This window comes from Martes martes (genome assembly GCF_963455335.1).
Source record: "Martes martes genome assembly, chromosome: 17".
Classification (NCBI taxonomy): Eukaryota; Metazoa; Chordata; class Mammalia; order Carnivora; family Mustelidae; genus Martes; species Martes martes.
The window spans coordinates 44,502,806-44,523,156 of NC_137905.1; the positions used below are offsets into that span (position 1 = coordinate 44,502,806).

Consider the following 20,351-nt stretch of genomic DNA (forward strand, 5'->3'; position numbering starts at 1 on the left):
CCTCACTCCCGCCCTCTCCCACTGATAAGACAGGGGACACCTCCTGTCTCTGGAGCAGCAGCTCTTCCTCTCTCCCCTCCTACAGTTTCATCAGAAATAAGAGCTCCCTTCTTCCTGGCTTATCCGCTCCTCTGCCCGCCTCAGAGGTAGAGGGGTCTGCTTGTCACCGACTTAGCAGCTCTGTCCCGCACAGGGTGTTTATATGTATAAAAGGACAACCCTCAGGTTTCTGGTTTTAGCAGATGGGTAGTTGATGCTGTCTCGTGGCCACTCTCTCGCCAGCGGATGGGAGAGACACAGGAATGGGTAAGGGAAGGTAAGGACACGTAGATGTTTCTATATGTATATATACATGGGGCGAGAAAGAATTTTACATCTTTATTGAAAATACAAAAATGTGCCCCCAGCCCGAAAAAGCCAGGCAGCGATTTTGTTCATTTATTCAATTCATTTAACAGACGTTTGGTGACCTGCTCTTGCTCTGTGCACAGTCTGAATCTGGCAGAAAACCACTCTGGAAAAACTCACGAGACCTGAGCCGTCTTCCTTTTTGGTCTAACCCTCCCGGCCACCCCATCAGCAAGGTCTGCGTGTCCTCGATTTGAAATTCATGTCTTTACCAGCCTCCTTCTTCCTCTGCCCCCAGCCTGGTCCCAGCCACCACTGCCTCTCCTTGCACAACGCAGCGGCCACCTCGTTGTTCTCCCTGCTTCTTCTGAACCCCGACAGTCTCTCTGCAAGAACCAGAGGGATCTTTCACAAATGTAAATCAGGACATGTCACGTTCCTGCTCCCCATCAGGCTTAGAATAACAAGCATATGTCTGAGCTGGGCCACAACGATCTAGCCACACAGGCCTCCCGTGGGTTCCCTTGAACAGACTCACACATTCTCCTCCATCTCCTGGGATACTCTTTTTTTCTTTCTTTTCTTTCTTTTTTTTTTTTTTACTTTCATGAGAAACTATATTATCGACACAGCGATTGAATCAGGGTAACCCCTTGAGTGTCTTTTAATTGAGGTATAATTCACAGGCCATAAAATCCACCCTTATTAAAGTATACAATTCAGTGGGTTTTGGTGTATTCATGAGGTTGTGCAACCATCACCAGTATCTAATTCCAGAACGTTCTCATTGCCCCCTCCCTCCAAAAAACCTGTACTCATCAGCAGTCACAACCTCCCCCCCCCCCCCACCCCCTGGCAACCACTCATCTACTTTCTGTGTCTATGGATTTGCCTCTTTGGGACATTTCATGTAAATGGAATCCTGCAGTCCGTAGTCTTTTATGACCGGCTTCTTTCAGCATGATGTTTTCAGTGTTCATCCACGTCGTGCATGAATCAGTACTTCATTCTTTTTCTGGTTGAATAATACTCCATTGTGTGGATGTGTCACGTTTTGTTTATCCGTTCTTCAGTTGATGGACATCCTGGGGTGTTCTTACTTCCACTTTTCAAATAGCTTCCTTCTCCTTTCTTTTTAGCTCTGGGCTAAAATCCACCTGAATAAATAAATAAATAAAATCCATCGCATTTCCTGAATGGTACTTCTTACCATTTGAACTGAAAAATGTATTTGTTCTCCTGTTTATTTTCAGTCCCCCGTTCTAGATGGTAAGGCTCATAAGGACAGGAATGGTGCCTGCTTTGTCTACCGTATCGAGCGCCCTACCATGCACAGTGTTCGGTGTACAGTAGTGCTTAATAATTGCTGAACGAATGACCCAGTAGGTCTCCCCTAGTTCTATTTTACCTCCTCATAAGGCAAAATGGTGGTAACCCCGTTCCGTGGGAAATTCTGCATCTAGTTTTCTGCCCAGTGCTGAGGAGAGACTGAGGGTCCTCTAAAGCCTCTGAGCACTTTACCTGGTGGCCAGTTTCTAGAGGGATTTCTCTGGCGTAGAAGGCTCTCCCACTGGCCATCTGCTGCGTAAGGCCACAGTATCATCTGAGAATACACTTGGCTGCTGGTAGCGGAGTCAAAACAACACCAGTACAAATTCCATAGAAGATCGTTGCTCTTGTGAGCAAAGTGTCCAGAGGTTGGCAGCCCGGGGCTGGTGTGGCAGCTCCACAGGACCCTTCTGTCTTTCTGCCTCACCGTCCCCAGCAGAAGGCCTTCATCCTTAAAGTGGCATCGTGGTCCAGTATGGCCTCTGGAGTCAAGCCAGTGAGTCGAAGCCAGGTGGGAATTGGGGTGGGGGGGATGGGCGCAAAAGCATAGTCCGGCTCCAGGGCTCTGGTGAGGAATTTTCCTTGAAGTCCCACCTCTTGTTGGCCACCCCTAGCTGCAGGGCAGGTCAGGAGATGTGGTGTTAACCGAGCACCTGGAGAAGAAAGGGGAGAATGTCTGCTGGGTGGGCAGCCAGCACCCAGTAGGTCCATTTTCTGCCCACAGGACCCTGGGCCCTGGAGCCAGCTTCCCCTCACTGGCCTGGACCTTCAGGCTCCCTTCCTTCCCTACGTGGCCAGAATCAGAACAGTGCCTTTCTCTGCAGAGAAGGGGGTTTTGAAGCTTTTCATGGGCATTCAATGTAAGAAATTTACCATGTCACCAGCAAGAAGAAGAAACATTAGCTCACCTTTATTGAACACTCACTACATGATAGGTTCTGCTCTAAAAATTTTTCATGGAGTAATTTCCGTAGTGCTCACAACACCCTATTGTTATCCCCATTTTATAGGTGGGCAAACTGAGGCACTGATAGGTTGAGTAACAACCCTACATGGTCTTGCTGCTAATAATGTTTTTTTCATTCTTTCCTTTCAATATATGGTGAATAAGAGGATTAACAAATAAAGCCTGACCTATTTTGGTAGAGTGACCACTGTTCTACCTTCCATCTGATTAGCTGAGATCTGGGTAGCGCTTTGTAGAAAAGCACCCAACAGTCAGCCACACTGACGGGCTGTTTTTATGGAGTGCAGGAAGGGGCTTAACTGTTGGCACATCCAGCAAACGGCTGGTGACAGGAGGAAAAAGGATCCACAAGCTATGCAGGATTTCCCCAGCCTGTGAGCCTGAGGCCAGCAGAACACAGTGTGGTGCCAGGGGGCTGGGCTTGGCCCCTAGAATCGCAGTCTCCCTGACCACTCTTAGACGCCCACAGGGAGAAGGAAGGCTGTTCCAAATTCAGGTCCTCGAGAATTAATTCAGGCACCCATGTCCTCTCTAGATGCCTGTGATCACTCACGCTTAGTGGAAATCTGATTCCCAAAGTTCTTCCCTGAGCCGAGTCCTTTGGAGACATCTTCAGATTGTGTTAGTGGCTGTGAGAACCTTCTGGGGGGGGGGGGGCATGGCACGGCACAGGGCTGCCAGAGCCCAGCTGTGACAGGATGAAATATTAGTTAGGCGTGCGTGTGGCTGCAAGTATGGGTCTGAAGTGGCGCTGTCATTTCAGTACAAAAGATGTGTCCAATGACATGTGGTTCTGTGGCGTGGCAGAGGGCAGAGTGAACACCAGCCCTGCTCTGGCTCTCTTGCCCCCTCCTGGCCACAGATGGCTGCTGCACCCACCTTCTCTGGGGGGCCGGAGCACCCGGAGAGTTCAGTCCTTCTGTGTTGGCAGACTGGTGTTCTGGGGACAAGAGGGACCCTCTCAAATCCAAGTGTTACCTCCACGTTCCAAGCTGGAACAAGACAGATGGGGGAAGGGACGAAGGACTGTGGGAATGAGGCTGACCACTTTTTTTTTTTTAAAGATTTTATTTATTTATTTGACAGAGATCACAACTAGGCAGAGAGGCAGGCAGAGAGAGAGGGAGAAGCAGGCTCCCTGCTGAGCAGAGAGCCCGATGTGGGACTCGATCCTGGGACCCTGAGATCATGACCTGAGCCGAAGGCAGAGGCTCAACCCACTGAGCCACGCAGGCGCCCGAGGCTGACCCTTTTTATGAGGAGAACACTCTCCTCAAATCCCTGAAGGAGAAACCTTCACCTACACTAACATGAAGATATGAGCCAGACCCACTGGGTTCAAATCCCATGTGCCATCAACTTGCTCTAGGATCTTGGGCAAGTTACCTCTCTGTGGCCTCTGTTTGCTGGTCGGTTAAAAATGGGGATGCTACCAGACCCCTCTTCACAGGGCTGTTCTAAGGGTTAAACGGGTTGATAGTTAACTGAACACAGCGCCTGGCATGTAGTCAAATCAAAGCAAAAACCTCGTGCTTCAGGCCAGAGTGAAAATTTGCAAGGCCACATGGGTCTGGGAACTCGGCAGGGAATCCCAGACCCCAGCCAGTGGGGAAGTGAAGTGTGTTACTGAGGTTACGGTCTCTTCCTCTTTACAAGAAATTGCCAACCGCTCTCTCAAAATGTCTCTTCCTATGTGTGCTCCCACCCGCGGTGACAGAGAGTTCCCCTCAGTCTCCGGCTTCAGTAGTTTGGGTGTGTCCAAGTCCGCCGTTCTGGCCAGGCTGCTGTGTGGGAAACGGTCACACAATGCCGCTTTGCCTCAGTAGTTCTCCACAGACGTCTGTCTTGTGTCGTGATTCCACGGAGTCGCTTGGGTGAGGCTGGAGGTGGGACGGCCATGGGACCCCCGGCACAGAGAAGTCCTATACCATGATCCTTCTTTTCGGTGGGGAGGAGGACAGGAAACAAGGACATAAGACCCTCCAAGTCAGTGCCCCAGCCTCAGTCATTATCTGCGGCCTGAATCAATCAATGAAAGAACTAGCACTAAGTCGTTAGCGTGTTATTAATAGAATATAGGTCATCAGAGAAAGCATGATTAATTGCAAAATGATCTCAGCGGCTGCCGTACAGTATAGCAGCCGAGGACCTAGATTTTCCCAAGGCAGAGTCTTTGCACACAGCAGCTTTGCTTTGTTGGCAGGTGGGTAGAGGCCACCGCTAGGAACAGGTATCTTCCTATCACTCTTGCAAATCCCTCTTTCAAAGATGGGGTGAGGATGGGTATAATGGGAATCTTCTCTAAATGAAGGATGCTGGAACCACTTTATTTTAGGCCCCTGATGCCCCAACGTGAAGCCCTGGTGAAGTCTGGAAAGGAGAAGGCAGCTTCTAGCAAAAAGCCCCAGTGAGCCGGGTTCCCCCATCTGCCGCTTACACAATGAGCTGCATGGAGGAGGAGGGTCTGGCTGCCCCCATCAGCGTTTGGTCAGGAGAGAGGGGTATGTGTGGCCGGGCCCACTTAGGGGTTGGCTGAACACTGCCCAGAGTGTGTGTCCTGCTCCAAGACAGAAAGCACAAGAGAAAGCTGCCATCTCTGGGTTCAGGGAGAGAAAAGAGCACATAGGCGTGGCGCTAGGCTTTGGGGCTCACAAGCCTGCCGGCTGGGAGAGCAGGTGCCGGCAGTCGGACTCTGACCCGTTGGATTAGCGACCGCGTCTTCACTTGGTCTTCCGGAAGGACCAGGCAGAGGGGAGTGGAGAGGTGTAAGTGGCTGAAATGCCTGCTTCACAAGATTACAGTGAGCATCAAAACCAAGGGCAGTCACATGTAAATACTTTGAAACGTGGAATGAGACTGGTTGTCCCTGTTACTGTGGAGCGGCGGATCGGCTGTCAGATACTCCCCTGAAAGCCCAGTTTTTAAAGCGGAGGGAGCGGTCGTCGGTAAATAGGGGTCTGGGGGCCTGCAGCCTCATCCGCTGCCTCCCCTTCCCTCTGTAGTAACCCCCCTGAGGACCACACCTCCTCGGGCTCTGGAGCGGCCTGGCTCTGCCTCCAGCTAGGCCTGGGCCTCACACAAGTCACATGAGCATTCTGAGCCTCAGTTTTCCTCATCCATCGAGTGGGCAGTTCAGACTAGATCGGGGTGTTCTTCACCCAGTTCCTACAGACAGGGGCTTCCGAGAGGCCTTTGTCATTGATGAGACACAGTGTTTTTGTTTTGTTTTGTTTTCTGGAGAGACATGACATGACACAGTTTTGTTTCGTTGGCTTAGAAAGGATCCCAGCCACCGAAACATGAAGGAATGCGCTATTGATTGCTGAGGTTCCCTTCCGGTTGCATCAGTCAGTTATTTCTGTCTTGTAAGTGACAGGATCTTCCCAGCGCAAACTGGCTGGAGCTGCGAAGGGAAGTTAATGGCTCTAGGACCTGAAAGTCCCTGGGCTGGCCTGACCAGAGTCAACACTCAGGTGTCGTCAGGAACACACCCTTCTCCACTTCCGGGCTCTGCCTCTCTCAGCTTTGGCTTCATTCTCCAGTGCCCCCCACCTCTCAGGTGGCAGAGAACCCTCAGCAGCCCCCGCCTTCCATCCCAGGCCCTTCCCCCAGTACTTCCCACACACTTTCGAGCGCCTACACTGATTGGCCCTGCTTGGACCCTGTGTCTCTCCCAGAGCCAATAGCCTTGGCCAAGGGAAGGAGCCAGTCAGGTTGGGAGTCAGGCCAAGATACCCTCTCACCCCCAGGTGCTGTCCTCTGGGATTCTGTTTCTTGGGGCAAACCCTGGGAAGCGAGATGTGTGGCCCTGTGAGTGTGGCCTATGTGACAGACAAGTGGGCCAGCTGGGCTGTGGCTGTGGCGGGTGTACTGGGATCGCTGAGGCAACTCCAAGACCATCCTCCTTTCCCAGGTGGTGTGAAGAGGGACTTCACTGGGAGTTCTGGGGTCCTGGCTGAATTGCTGGCCCCACAGGGGTGCCTGGGTGGCTCAGTGGGTTAAAGCCTCTGCCTTCGGCTCGGGTCATGATCCCAGGGTTCTGGGATCGAGCCCCGCATCGGGCTCTCTGCCCAGCAGGGGGCCTGCTTCCCCCTCTCTCTCTGCCTGCCTCTCTGCCTACTTGTGATTTCTGTCTGTCAAATAAATAAATAACATCTAAAAATATATATATATTTGAATTGCTGGCCCCACAGCCCACCTTTGCTGCCGTTGGCCCCAACCCCTCAGTGTCCTCCCCATGGATCAGAGACCCCGTACTGATGGACAGGACAGCTCCCCCCGCCACACGTCACTGCTGATGTGCCTATTAAGAGCCATAGACCTCACTCTAGAGAAGGGAAGGGGGAGAATGCGAGTGGCAGAAAAGCAATTTCCACTGTCATTTAAAAAGGCAGCTATTAAAATTTTACAGGAGCTTTATTGCAGGGGCCTCCCGATCATCCCAAGACTTTTTTTCTTAATGGAAAGTCTGGCGATAAAGGGAAATGTTCTGGGTGCCTCTGATTCCCTCCTGCCCTGCAAAGCATCTTAAAATCCACGATTGTCAGGGCTTCACAGACCAGCGCAGGCAAAGCAAGTACCCAAGAGACTGTTTCTGAGCTTTTAAAGACTATGTGTTTTTCTGTTTGGTGTTTCTATGTACAGTAACTGTATCTAATTTTATTTTGTTCTTCCCTAAATGGCTTGGTAGTGAGCTATGGGAATTGTCAAGAACTGCACTGAGCTCTGCCCTTCAGTGTTAATCAAGTCGTTTGGTTTTGTGAACAAATGGAAATTCAAGTCAGCCTGCTTAGGTATCAAAGGAAGTGTTTCAATTCAAGGCCTGGGATAGTCTGTACTGAACGGCTTCAGGTGTAGCTAGATCCAGAGCCTCACAGTGGTCAGGGCCCTGTTTCCTTCTTCTTCCTGGCTCTGTATGCCCCTGTGTGGGTTTTGTTGTCAGAAAGGCTCTGAGGCAGCTCCACGTATCTATCCAACCAGCTAAGCAGCGCCCCAGGAGAAATGAACCATCTCTTTCCCTGTAGTCCCAGGACATGGCCTGAGGCCACTGTTTATTGAAGCCAATCACCTTGGCTGCAATGCCAGGGCCACCCTGAACTCTCTCTGAAGCCAGGAGCAGAGACAAGGAGGTTCAGTGGCTTTACTGGCCCGGCCTGGATCATATGACCACCCTTCCAGTTCCCTGCCAGCTCGTGGTGGAGGTGGGGGGCATTCCCACAGGAGTCCCAAGTGCTGACAGGGAAAGGTCAGCTTCAGGGGACTGACTCAGAGAGGAAGACGAATGCAGGGTGGACCCAAACTATAGGTGCTCAGGACCCCTTCCCGTATGACTCAAAAGGATCTGAGTCTGCCCCTGTGCTCACTGGTTGTTACCTCCCCGGGGGACCTGCTGCCCCATCGTCACTCTAGCTGGCGTCTGGCTTCAGGATTGCTCATCCCAGGTCCTTGGACCCTTCCATCCAAGGACGGAATTCAGAGGACCATGAAGTTGGCCAGGGGAAGAAGTTACATCTTTATTTCCTGTATCATCTGAAATTGAGCATTTCCTTTCCTTCCCGATGAGGGGCACGGGCCACATTGTACTGGCAGTAACTGTGACTTTGTCGCCACAAGAAAGTAAGAATATTTCAGTATCACATTACAGTTGTTGCAGATATTGCAAAATATCATTTACGCCCATCTGTTTCTAAATTACTCTAGTTATTAGACCCACCACTAGGATCTCGTAATTTAAAGCATTCATAAAGAAGCACGAATATGACTGTATCTCAGATTAGGGGTTTTTCCTGCAGATACTTTGATATCTGAGTATAATTGGTTTCCTCCAGAACCTTGTGTGTTGTGTTTTGTACACTTAAAAAGATGATTCTAGGGAGGAGTCCACACTCATCTTCAGCAGGTTGCCAATGGGGGTCTGTGGCACGGGAAAGGCTGAGAAGCCCTTTTGGCTTCTCCGGGAACCTCTAGGGGCAAGATTATTGAAGATAACCTGATTCCTGGATTCTGGAAAGTTGGCTAGCTGCTTGCTAGTTTTCCTTCTGGGAGCTTCCCTGAGCTGGCTAGAATTTGAGCTCGGCCTTAGTGTTGGGTAGCGTTCAGACATTGCGGTGCTGGGGAAGTGGGGCAGGGAGGCATTGCTAGCCTGTAGTTAGCTCTATCTTCGTGGACCACCGTGACCGTTGGCCCAGCCAAGTGGTCAGGAGCGGGCCCTGGAGCCAGGCTGCCTGGGTTCATTCCAGCTGTAATAAACTTCTTACTGGCTGGGCAGCCTCAGCCAATGGACTCTTTACCCACTCTGTGCCTCAGTTACCTTCTCCGTAGCATGGATGAAATCATAATGTCTATTTCTTAGAATTATTGAGAGAGTGAAATGAGTCAGCATGTGTCTGCTAGGACAGAGCCTGGCACCTACGGAGTGAAAGTCATTAACTTAATGGCCATTCCTTACAGGAAGGTTCTAGATTATCCCCTCAGTTCTCACCTCCCTGCCTTAGTGAGTACCTGGTCTGCCTCACAACTGAAATGTGAGGGTGAACAATACGGACAGTGGCCACTCAGCCTGGAGACACTCATTCATCCATAAAATATCCATTTAAATATGAACAACCCTACTAAATATTCAAAAACATAAATTAGTAATATAAAGTTTTCATTGAAATATCCATTCACATATGAACAACCATACTGAATATTTAAAACATAAATTAATAATATAAAGTTACAAGGCAGAACAAACGCCCTTTCTCTGCCACTCCTCTGCTCACAGTTGCCTGAAAGAAATATCCTCGTATATGGTCTTCCGTCTGCCCCTGTCACCTCCCTGCCCTCATCCCCTCACTCACCCTGCGCCTGGTACACAGGCCTCCTGCCGCTCCTACAGTGCTCCACACGCATACTTTGCCTCAGGTCCTTTGCACTGGCCATCCCCATGGCCTGGAAGTCTCTTGCCCAGACAGTCACGGTTTCCTGCATTGACGTGTCTGTCCTCTTCTCGGGCCTCCTCTGACCAGTCGGGGAAGCAGCGGGCCCATCACTCTGCTCACCCTGCTTGGTTTCCCTCAAGACACTCACCGCTTCCTGACTCCACATTATTTGTTTGTTGTCTTCCTCCTCTCCTGGAATATCTACTCTCTGAGGACAGCGACTTTGGCTTGGTCACTGGTGTACCCTTGGTCCCTAGCCCGGAGCACGTATTCAATAAATATTCGTTGAGGGAGTGGGTTTGTGACTGACGGAAACTGGAACAGGAAGGCTCAGGTTGGCCGAAGACGTGACGTTGCGTTGTTCTTCTCCGTAGATGCGCAGCCTCTGACCAGCCTCAGCTCTCCTGGGACCCTCAGGGAGCACTAGTGTCCAGAACACACGGAGGGTGAGTACAATGTGCCTCTTTTGTTTCCTTAAATGTTGCAACTAGGACACGTAGGCCTCCTGTTATTTTTTTAAATTACTTAAGAAAAGGATCAAGGGGGGCGCCTGGGTGGCTCAGGTGGTTAAGCAACTGCCTTCGGTTCAGGTCATGGTTCCAGAGTCCTGGGATCGAGTCCCGCATTGGGCTCCCAACTCCATGGGGAGTCTGCTTCTCCTTCTGACCTTCTCTGCTCTCATGCTCTCTCTCACTCTCTCTCTCTCAAATAAATAAATAAAATCTTTAAAAAAAAAAAAAAAAAGAAAAGGATCAAGGGGAACATGGAAGTCTTAACTGTCCTACGCGTCACCCGCAAGCCTGCCGTCCTCCCTGGGAAGTGGTTACATCAGCAGTCGGGGGCTGGGGGGCGTCCTGTCAGACCTCCTCCCACACATCAACGGCCCCCCTCCCACAGAGGCACACTCCCTGCTTTGCAGTCTGAGGAGGGAAGAGGCCACGCTCCATGTGGGCACGTTTCCCGCCATGCCCAGCAACAGCGGAGCTTCGAGATCTTTGGTCATCACATCTGTCGGTGTAGCACACGTTTTTTTAAAATTCAGTTTTAATTTCAATTTTAACTCCATTGACTTTTTAAAATTTACCCAGAATAAAAGTCCCTCTTTGATGCCCAGTTCTTTGGGTGTAAGGAAATGCACTCGGCTGTCACCCCCATCAAGGTACAGAGTGGCCCCTTTGACCGCCACCCTCACCTGCCCACCCCGTGCAGATGTGCCATTTCCCTTCGGGCTAAAGATACAGTACAGGTACTTACACAGAATTAAAATATGTATGTGTAGTAAATACCCGTGGTAGAAAGATTTTGAATGTATTTTAATTAGGTTCCTGGGGTCTTTGCTAGTGATCATCCTCTCTTGTTTCTTTGGCGTAGACTGAGCCATGGCATTCCAGTTGCTAGTGGGGCATTTGTAAATGGGGATACCGACCTATGTTGGCAGGTTGCAGTCAGGGTGCTTGGAGGCAGAAGGAGTGGGGGCATCGTCTGATCCTCAAAGCACCAAACGACCCTAACAGTATGGAAAGTGGAGACCAGAAGTTTCTGGCATCCAGACTCTGCACGCAGGCGGTGCTGCTGGCCGAGCTGCAGGGACCAGGGAGTCAAACTTGGGGAACTGAGCGAATCTGGACTTCTCCCTTGGCTGTTTGTTGGGTCTCTTCATATCCCTTCATCCTGGCTTAAGGCTCTGCCCACTTACCCAGAGTGTGTCTGTGGGATAGTGTCAGGGGGCCACATTTCCATCAAATAATGCTTCCTTTTTTTTTTTTTTTAAAGATTTTATTTATTTATTTATTTGACGGACAGAGATCACAAGTAGGCAGAGAGGCAGACAGAGGGTGGGGGGGAAGCAGGCTCCCTGCTGAGCAGAGAGCCCGATGTGGGGCTCAATCCCAGGACCCTGAGATCATGACCTGAGCCGAAGGCAGAGGCTTAACCCACTGAGCCACCGAGGCTCCCTCAAATCATGCTTCTTAGCACAATTCTTTATGAACTTTTTTATTTTGAGGGTGGCCAGGTGGCTCAGTCAGTTAAGCGTCTGCCTTCAGCTCAGGTCATGATCTCAGGGTCCTGGGATCAAGCCCCGCATCGGGCTCCCTGCTTAGCGGGCAATCTGCTTCCCCCTCTCCCTCTCAAATAAGTAAACAAAATCTTTAAGAAAAAAACAAACCTTTTTTATTTTGAAGGGATTTTAGACTTCAAAAAAGTTACCAGAATCATATGGAAAGTCCACATATCGACCCTTCACCCAGCGCCCCTTCACGCTGCCATCTTACGCACCGTGGCGTGATTACCAGAACCAGGAGATGAGCGCTGGTCTAGTACGATGAACTTAATCGCAACAGGGTTTGGCCACGTTTTTCCTCTTTTCCACCAATGACGCTCCTCTATCCCAGGAGCCTACTCAGGATGGCGCCCTGTGTGTGGTTGTCCTGTCTCCTTCATCTCCTCCGGGCTGTAATGGCTCCTCAGTCTTCCCTTGTGCTTCCTGACCATAACAGTAAATACGCATTTAAACCCCTACTGTGATGTCCTTTCTAGGCACTGGGGCTTTAGGAATGAACAAAACAGAATCCTTTCCCTGTGGGAACCGACATTCTCCTGGAGAACAAAGCAATAGACAGACATACAAGGGAACGTAGGAGAAGTCGGGTGGGGAGAAAAACTACAGCCATGGGTAAAGCAGGAAGGGGGCTGCCTGGGGGCAACACGGGCGATTTAGGCAAGGTAATCCGGGAAGGCCTCTCTGAGGTGGCCCCAAATAGAAGCAGTACAGCAGATGCCCAGCCTAATTCTTCCACCGGCCAGTGGGAAAGCTAAATCAATTATCTCACTTTGGAAGGAGGTTTCAGGAATCCTGGCAAACAGCACAATGCGTTCCCTCTCTGAGGGACAGCCCCTCCTTAGCTCTCGCCCTCTGTTGCCCTGTGAAAATGCCGAGCATTGCCCCATCTTGTGATTTTTTTTTTCCTTGATAGAAAGCAAATACGAAGAATTCTCACTAGTCCAGTGAACCCAAATTATGCTACATCAGATAATTTTCAGTGATTTGTGGACGAACATGTTTTGTTGGTTTACATTGTATTTGTTATTAGTTATTAAGTTACTTTTGCAGCAAAAGATGCCAGCTTTTCATTTTGGTGGTACTGTGTCTTCTTTTTAAAGTGTGTGTGTGTGTTTGTGTGTATTTCAAGATTTTATTTATTTATTTGACAGACAGAGATCACAAGGCCGCAGAGAGGCATGTGGGGGGGGTGGGGTGGGGAAGCAGGCTCCCTGATGAGCAGAGAGCCTGATGCAGGGCTCGATCCCAGGACCCTGAGATCATGACCTGAGCGGAAGGCAGAGGCTTAACCCACTGAGCCACCCAGGCGCCCCTATATATTTAAGTTTAAAATGAATTGGTTTACTGGGGCACCTGGGCTGGCTGGTCGGTGGAGTTGCATGTTTCTTGGCCTTGGGGTCGTGAGGTCGAGCCCCATGCTGGGTGCAGAGATTACTTAAAAAGAGAAAATTTTTAAAATGAAAATGAAGTATTTTAAAGAATATTAAGTGAATAATTGCACAGATGGGACTAGATGCAGCTGAAAAGGAAGAGCAAAATATGGTGACTGAGGCTTCGCAAACACTATTCAGCCCCCGTCTCCTCCTCTTTCTCCTCTAAGTCAGGGTTCTCATGCAGGGACCTAAATGAAGGTTGGCAAACTATTCGTGTGGACTTATACCCTGAGCCATTTGTGTTACAGTGGGTGCATCAGGCAGGAATGCTTTTATTTATTTTTCTTAAGATTTTATTTGACAGAGACACAGCAAGAGAGGGAACACAAGCAGGGGGAGAGGGAGAAGCAGGCTTCCTGCCGAGCAGGGAGGCTGATGTGGGTCTTGAACCCAGGACCCTGGGATCATAACCTGAGCTGAAGGCAGACACTTAATGACTGAGCCATCCAGGCACCCCCAGGAGTGCTTTTAGCTGCAAGAACAGAAAGCCCAGCACCCAGAGGTTGAAACAGATGAGAACTGATTTCTCTACTGTCACAACAAACCTGGAGGTACTTAGCTGGGAGGCTTGTTCAGGGACTGATAGTGGTGTCCTGCCTGGAGCTGCTTGGATTTGCTCGGCCTTCCCCTCCGGGTCGCAAGGTTGCTACTCTGGCTCCAGCTGTGACAAGGAGGGGGAAGGTCAACCCCGGCAGCACGTGCTTTCCAGTCATGGACTGCTTGAGCATCCCCCCCCCTAATCCCCCCAGAAGATTCCGCTTACATATCACGGGCCAGAATAGTGTCACATGGCCTCCCCCAGCTCCAGGAAGGTGGGAAATTTCATTTAGCTTTCCAACCTCTCCTGGGGCAGAAGCCAGGGAAGAAGGGACTTGAGCATGTCAGTTGGGTTGGCCGGCCAGCAGTGTCTGCGTCCACAGGGGAAGAAAAACAATAATCATTAACACTAATGGGTCCCAATTCTGTGCCCAGCCCTTCCCTGAGCACTTGCCGTGCATGATCTCATTCCCCTCTCCCGCCCCGCACTCACCCTATGACGTTGCTGCTCTGATCCCCCACACGGTAATGACTTACTGAGGCACAGAGTGGTGAAGCCACTTACCGAGTAGAGGAGCCGGGGTGGGGACCTTGGCAGTCTGTCTCCAGAGCCTTGGCTCTTGGTACTGTGCTTTGTTACCTCCCAAGAGGTCCCAGGGTCCCAGACTGCTGGCTCTGTGACCTCAGTTGAAATCTTTCCAGCCAGGGGAGGAACGGGGCTACATCTTTTGCTTTGGGGAAGTTTCAGTCATTCAGAGCTTTCTCGTGAACCACATCTGTGCTGCAGGAACCCCCGCTCCCTGGTTCTGGTCTCGTCCTGGTGAGCAGCACTAACCCCACATCTCCTTCCTGGCTTGCCGATCGATGGCTGAGAGGACTTCTCCTGGCCTCCCCCTTTCCAGGTTGTACCTGTGCTTTTAATTCCTCTTCCTAGAGTGAGGCTCTGACCTTGTTCCCTTTCTTGGGGTTCTGCTGGCCAGTTCATTTACCATGCGCCTCCTCTGTGCTGTGTGGAGAGGCCCCTCATGACAGGGTAGACCCTGCACCCCGGGGGCTCCCTCAGGGAGGGAGGTGGGCCCGGAGTGGCAGGGCTGTGGGGGGGAAGCCTGAGGGTGGTGGGCTGCCATCGGAGCTGCCTAGCCAGTCTGGAGGTCAGATGGGCCTCCCAGAAGCAGCTTTGGGCCTTCGAGGAGGAAGAGACTCATCAAGGAGCACTTTCTCCTTATCCATGTTCCGCGTCTTCAGTGAAACTGCCCCTTACAGCTCTTCTTTCTGAATCCCCACCCCTTCCTCTATAAAATGAGGGGTTGGGACATGGGTCGCCATCCATCCATTTTACAGACGTGGGGCATCTCCCATTTCCCGGTCTGGGGCTGGGCCCTGGGCTTATAAGGATGCCCTCTGGGAGAGACTGTCCGGGGAGAGCTCTGTTGGAAAACAGCCTGGAGTGAGGAGAGCTCTAATACAGGAAGCCCCAGGGCTGCGGAAACTCAGAGGGGACACCAGACCCTGCCTTGGAGTTTCAGGGCAAGCTTCTTGAAATCCAAATGGCGAAATCAAAAATGGTTTGACATGGTGGGCCAAGAGCACAGGCTCCAGACTCCGGCCGAGCCCAGGGTAGGGAGCTTAACCTGGGAGCCTCCTAACGGTAGGGAATTGAAAAGTGATTGTGGAGCTCTGATAGAGTAGTGCGGTGCGTGGCATGGAGCGGTCACGGCTTTACATGCAGTAGCCCTCACTGTGTGTCAGGGCTCAGGCAGCTAAGTCTCCGGCCTGTAAGATAGTAAGCACTCGCTTATTCCCAAATATGACTGTTTACCTTGTGTCTGGCCCCAAGCTGGATATAGCAGTGCCGTGCTCTGGGAACGGGGCTTGCACAGCTGAGGCCCGGGTCGGAAATCTCATGGCAGCGGAGCAGAGCGGCTCTGGTGTGTGTCCGAAACCCACGACTGTTGGCTTCCCCTGCCTTTTCCAACTCACTAGTCCCGGGGCCTTTCAGCACTGGCCGCTAGCGTGTGGGCTGCCCTTGACCTCTGTGGCCAGAACGCATGGATGCTCTGCTCAGCCCATCAGCCGAATCCCAAATTAGACCTGACAGTGTGATTTATTCTCCGGGATGGAACCGGGAGGGCAGAGCCCCAGTGGGTGATTCCGCGGGAAGGTTGTCAGCCCGAATTAGCCCAGGCCCTTTCCTGCAGCCTTGCTGCTTCAGCTTCCTCTAGCTAATCGGGTTTTCCACGCTGTTGCTGGCTTGTGAGCGGCCTCCTCCGGTCCCCAGGGGCTGAGACTTGGCCCTGATCCCTAAGGAGCCGTGTTTGATGAGGGTCCCCAGGCAGGCTCTGTCTGGAGGGAGCGAGGGGCTCTGGGTCCTTTCATCCCTCACGTCAGGAGTTAAAAGTGGCGATTCCCCAGGGACGAGTTGTTCCATCCCCTTCTCTCTTCCCTTCCCCGAGGTTCCTTTCTGGCGGCCAGAGGCCACACCGCCTTGTTCCTCACCTCCCATCTGTGGTCACAATTGCCTCTGCATCGAGCTGCCTGCCTCCATTCACAGGGATGCTAGTGATAGGCCAACTTCTGCTGCAGCAATGGGTTGACCCCGAAATCCTAGAAATTGGACCCAACAGGTGTCCTTCCCTGACTCGCGACACCAGGCAGGTCAGGTGGGGGTGCTTTATACTAGACCTCATAGACACAGGTCGATGGAGGCTCCTATCTCGAAGCCTCACGACTAGATCACGTAGCTCCCAGGGTCACCACGGCAGGACAGGGAATGAGGGAATCACACAGCACTTAGATGCCAAGACCCAGAGTGACACAGCTCATTTCCGCCCACACCCAGAGCTTGTCGCAGGGGCCTGCCTCTCAGCACAGGGGGCTGGAAAGGTATTCAGTGAGCAGTAAGTGTCCTAGCCACGATAGTCAGGTGTGGTCTTTATTAAGCACCTCCTGTGTGCCAGGCCCTCTAGGAAATACAAAGGGGTCCCCGCCTTTCTCAAACTCAGTTCGGGGGAGGAAAGCAGAATCTGAGTGAGTAATTACAGAAACAGCTGTGTCATTGCACCTGTGCTAAATGCCCGGATGGAGGGACCATGAGGGCAAATCCAAGGGAGGCCTCATGTGTTTGGAGGGGTCAGAAGATGCCTGTGATAAGGACTGACACTTGAAGGGAGGCCGGAGGTCATGGGAAGACCTTAATGGAATGGGAGAGAGCGTTCCCGGTAGAGGGAACAGCATCCGTGGAGTTCTGCACTGGGAAGAGCTCGGCTCCACGGAGGAGCTGGAAGAAGGAGCTGGAAGGCTCGTAGAAGTGCAGGGTGACGAGGGGGAGACGTGGGGAGGAGTTGGGTGTTTGGAACACCTACCTTGTGGAGTTGCTGCAGGCACTGAGCGCAGGCATTGTTTCAGCAAATAGCGAGTCCCTGCTCTTTGGCAAGCAGCGTTTCAGGTACGGGGGGCAGAGCGCTGAACAGGACGGCAAATGTCCCTGCTGTTTTAGAGCCGGCAAGAAAAAGAAATAAGGTGATTTTCCCCGGTGAAATGATACGACCAATAGATAGGGTACTTCCACAGAGAGTGTAGAGCGTGCACGCTTTTGGCTACAAATAACCAAAAACCGCATTGGTGCTAGCGGAAGCTGTCAGGGAACAGGTGGCTCCCCAACTCCCAAGTCCAGGGGTTCTTCGGGCGGCCCTCTGGGCCCGTGACTTGGCAGTTCCACAGAAGCATGGAGGACCCAGGTTTGTTCTGCCACAGCCCTGCTGTCCCTGATGCTGCCCTCACTTGAAGGCAGGCCCCCGTCCACAGCCCTGGTGTGGCACCAAGGGGCACTGTGGGCAGCCTCAGTTGGAAGCAGAAGCTTTTCAAACTCTGTGTGCCCCAAGGACCTCCACTAGCTCACTTCTGTGGCTAATGAATTACAGGTGTGGTGGCTGCTGCCATCATCCCAACGGGAGACCATGGAGAACAGGACCAAGGTGGGCCAAGGAGAGGTAGAATGAGGGGCAGTTGGGAGGTGGAGTGGACAGGGCTTGCTAGTGGCCGGGCTGCTCGAGAGAAGGAATGCTGAGCAGACAGACACAGACTCACACAGGCATCCACCTTGCACTGTGGCTTCTTCCCGCACAAGTCATGGTCCGCATTGGCATTTACAGGTTCAGAAATCTATTTTTTGAAGATTTTATTTATTTATTTGTCAGAGAGAGCACAAGCAGGGGGAACAGTAGAGGGAGAGGGAGACACAGGCTCCCCGCTGAGCAGGAAGCCTGATGCAGGGCTCAATCCCAGGACCCTGAGACCATGACCTGAGTTTAAGGCAAATGCTTAACCATCTGAGCCACCCAGGCGCCCCAAGAATCCTGCTTCTTTGGCTATGGGACCTTTTTGTTTTCTAAAAGCCACTTAGTAACACATTCTACCGAAAACATTGGAAATATTTTTCTTCCACGCTTCTTCTCCTCACTGGCATATTAGAGTCATGTGGGGAGTTTTAAGACACCGCAAGGCCTGGGCCCCACCCCGGACCAGTTCATTAGAATCACCGAGGGTGGGACCAGGCGTGGGATGTTTTTCTTTTAAAGCTCCCCAGATGTTTCCAGGGTGCGGCCAAGGGTGAGGACTACCACTTTATCATGTCCTTGGGTGAGCTTCACATGTATAAAGCTGTATTGTTTGCATCTCTGATTATCAAACACTTGCATGTTGTTTTAAAAAAAAAAAGGAGAAGAAGAAAAAAATCAAAGGACCCAGAATCCTCCAAGATGATCATGTTTGCAAGCTAATATGTTCCTTCCCCGTTTTTTTGAATACTTGTACTAGAAAACCCATACGTGTCCTAAAACTAGGTGTTCCCTGTCTTTTCAAAGAGATTTTTAAGAATGTTCTGGGGACTACTTGAGCTGTGTAGGGATTGTAGAGGACATAATCAGCTGTCTGCTTCTCTTTTTAAGTTTATTAATTTTGTGACACGTTTAGAATCATTATGATATAAAAAATGGTGAACTGTAAATGTTGCTTACATCTTCTCACATATCAGAAAATAGCGTTCTACTCTTCACAGCCTTCTCGCGAGAGTCATTTTTGGGGCCATTTTACGTGTTTCCAACATCCATTGTTTCCACGTCCATCTGAAAGTGTGATACGGCACTTCTTGAACTTACGTATGATGTTTTGTGTTTTGTTTTTTTTTTTCAACTGGAAACCGTATCTCCAGCCTCAGGAACCCAGTCATATATCAGACAGTTGGGTTTTTTTAATTCCCCCTTTTAATTGTGTTTTGGAGATCTCTAAAGCATAGCCACTGACTGACTTTGTTACGTTCAAAAAATTAAAACAACAAACAAAAGCCCTGGCTGAGTCGATAGAGTGACTCTTGATCTCGGGTTGTGGGTTTAAGTCCCATGGTGGATGTAGAGATTACTTAAAAAAAAAAAAAATGTTCAGAAAAAAAAAAACTAACTACTAATTTTCTTAAGGACAGTTGCTGAAAATGGATAAACGAATGAATGTGAAATTATACATAAAAGTGGTTACGTAAGCACTTGTTTTTAAGTCAGTCAGACTAATCATTCCAGTATGAATAAAAAATTGAGGAAAATGGAATCTCATCCCACCCAGTGGCACTCTGCTTCAAGACAGGTGTCAGTATTACCTTACACACATTTCTTTCAGTTTCCCAAATTCTAGTTTAATGCCTCATAAGACTTTTACATCAGGTAGTTTGTTTAAAATAAGTGAATGTTGCTTATAGTTATTTGTCCCTGTTCCCTTATAACAGAATCTTTAAAAAGCCTGTTTAAGTGGCTTACAGCACATGGAGTGACCAGGTCACGCCCTTGGGAATATCTTCTAAGTCTGTTATAACACATGGCTCCTATTTATTGTTATGGAAACCAGCGTCATTTAAGCCTTTAGGTGCTAATATGTTTCTGCCACATAGTGCTCCTTTTGAAATAAGGTAACACGAAAACTCTAGAAGGCAGCTCTTGTTTCTGAGGATCATTGTGTGTGTGTTGGGGGGGGGTCGTCTTTGTATCTGGGCAGATCTTGGAGTCAAAGTACATTGATTAGGTTAAACACAGAATTAGCTCAGTGCTTTTGACTTTCCTGCCATGAGCAGTCATTGGCCAGAGAGCCCAGGTTCTCTGGCTTTCCCACTTTTTTTTTTTTTTTTTAGATTTTATTTATTTATTTGACAGACAGAGATCACAAGTAGGCAGAGAGGCAGGCAGAGAGAGGGGGAAGCAGGCTTCCTGCTGAGCAGAGCACCCGACTCTGGGCTCGATCCCAGGACTCTGGGATCATGACCTGAGCTGAAGGCAGAGGCTTTAACCCACTGAGCCACCCAGACGCCCCATGGCTTTCCCATTTTTTAATCCCATTCATTCATTTCTTCATTCGCTCCTTCAAGCATTTTGATTAATCTCCCGTCAGCTACCCCAAGAACTGGGGTGGAAGACTATAGGGAAAATGGCTTGTGTTGGGACTCTACCCTTCCAGTTCCACCTGTGTGACTGTGGCCAGAGCACGAAACTGCCTGTGCCACGACTTCCCGGTCTATAAACTAGAGGTGGTACTACTATCTACCTCCTCAAATGGTTGTGGAGAGCCAGGGATTTCACACAGACCCACCATCCTGGGTGGAACATGATCCGAACTGACAGATTATTTGCTGCAGAAACATCCACGTGATGGAGGCTTCCCCAGGCCTTGCGGGGGTGCAAGCTCTTTCGCCCGGCTAAAATCCAGGTTACCCA

General features: G+C 50.5%; 1 long non-coding RNA gene across 1 annotated transcript in view; it reads left to right on the plus strand.

Annotated features, from left to right (window-relative positions):
* The window catches only part of LOC308358059, a 119,155-nt gene that overhangs the window by 64,954 nt on the left and 33,850 nt on the right, over window positions 1-20,351 (plus strand). The window contains exon 2 of the long non-coding RNA XR_013968283.1: window positions 9,942-10,013. This is a non-coding gene — a long non-coding RNA (uncharacterized lncRNA). The remainder of the gene's footprint in view (window positions 1-9,941; window positions 10,014-20,351) is intronic.